The sequence below is a fragment of the Monopterus albus genome, unplaced genomic scaffold (assembly GCF_001952655.1).
Source record: "Monopterus albus unplaced genomic scaffold, M_albus_1.0 scaffold49.1, whole genome shotgun sequence".
Classification (NCBI taxonomy): domain Eukaryota; kingdom Metazoa; phylum Chordata; class Actinopteri; order Synbranchiformes; family Synbranchidae; genus Monopterus; species Monopterus albus.
This window is the reverse complement of record NW_018127929.1, coordinates 2,596,045-2,597,460: the sequence shown is the minus strand read 5'-3', so window position 1 is coordinate 2,597,460 and position 1,416 is coordinate 2,596,045. Positions and strand designations below refer to the sequence as shown.

At 37.9% G+C, this 1,416-nt stretch overlaps 1 protein-coding gene across 1 annotated transcript in view; it reads right to left on the bottom strand.

The window, feature by feature from the left end:
* The window catches only part of tbx5a (T-box transcription factor 5a), a 14,266-nt gene that overhangs the window by 3,740 nt on the left and 9,110 nt on the right, over window positions 1-1,416 (bottom strand). The gene's annotated exons all lie outside the window — the stretch shown is intronic.

Below are 1,416 nucleotides of genomic sequence, written 5' to 3'. Positions count from 1 at the left end.
GAATTTAATTAAAAATAAACTGATAATAGACTCAAGACAATGGGGCTGAAGTCATTCACAACTTCAAAGGCTGCACAGTTTTACTCGACTGTGTCCAAACTGTGCTCATTAAAATAACTGAAGCCAATATAAACATATTCCCAGATGCCTTGGCCTATGTTACAGGAGTGAAATGCTTAAAATAAGTTGTATTAACTATAACCTAAATATAAGGTAAGAGGTGTTGGCCTAAATTCATCTCGTTAGTTTGATACCATGCTGAAGAAAACATTATTTTAGGAAACGCAGTTCAGACAAGTGTTTTAGCTGTGACAGGAAAGGCCTGAAACCAGACACGGACTTTTTCCAGTCTTACAGGTAAAGTGGACACATGCATGCAGCGCATGCACATTGCTTTGGCAGATGCTGTAAAGCGCCTGGAAATCAGAAATGCTTGTTTTTCTGCAGGTCTGGAAAGTCCCAATAATTAGCCCGGGGTTACGATCTCAGCCCCCAGTAACACGTTTGAAAATAATGAATGGTTTCTACAGAATATGGGTCATGTGTGCTTCCCGTTCCCAGAAGAGCGGGGACTTGGGATTGGCTGCAGGGACATTATGAGTTTCGCCCCTTTCTCCTATATTCCCCAAACTAAAAACATACAGACCAACATGGTTAAATGATGTTAAACAGACGCTGTTTACAGATACCTGCATTCCCCAAACTGTTTCCCCTGAGTCGTTTGGACTGAGTTGAACTTCTTTCCACACGTCTTAACACGCAAATCTAACTAGAGTGGTAAACAACTGTGAGTGCATGGCCTCAAATCGCTGATAGATTAAAAACTTTTTTCTTCTTTTAAAAACAACAACAACAAAAAAATCTTGCAGGTTTTCAGCGGCTACACGCGCAAAGAAGCAACAGTAACAACTGTTTATTCTTCAGTCACGTTATAGATTATCTTAAAACAACAGCAAAAGATTGGGCTACGTGAACATATCAAAGATTATACATTCTATACATTACATTATATGTCATTCAAGATGGAATATTTGTATATTTTGCCAGTATTTGTCCGTTTTGTATCGAAAGCGCAGCTGTTTGTAACCTGCAGCTTTACGCATCTGTCACCACGCAAAAGGTTATTTTACAAATAAAGTAAATGAACAATACAGATCATCTTGTAGTCTGGTAATCGGTTTAATGTAACCCATGCCACTGTAAAGCTGACAATAAAAACAAACAAACAAACATTTAAAACCAAATAATTGGCACAATCTACTTCAGTGCTGATAAAGTAGCAGAGATCCGCGAAATAACTGGTTGCACAGTGAGCTATATTTACATATTATTATGTACTGTTATTATAATCTGCTGTTGTTTTATCAGGTTTTTAAGGCACTGAGTTAGACTACTAAGTCGTGTAGTAGGTTTATC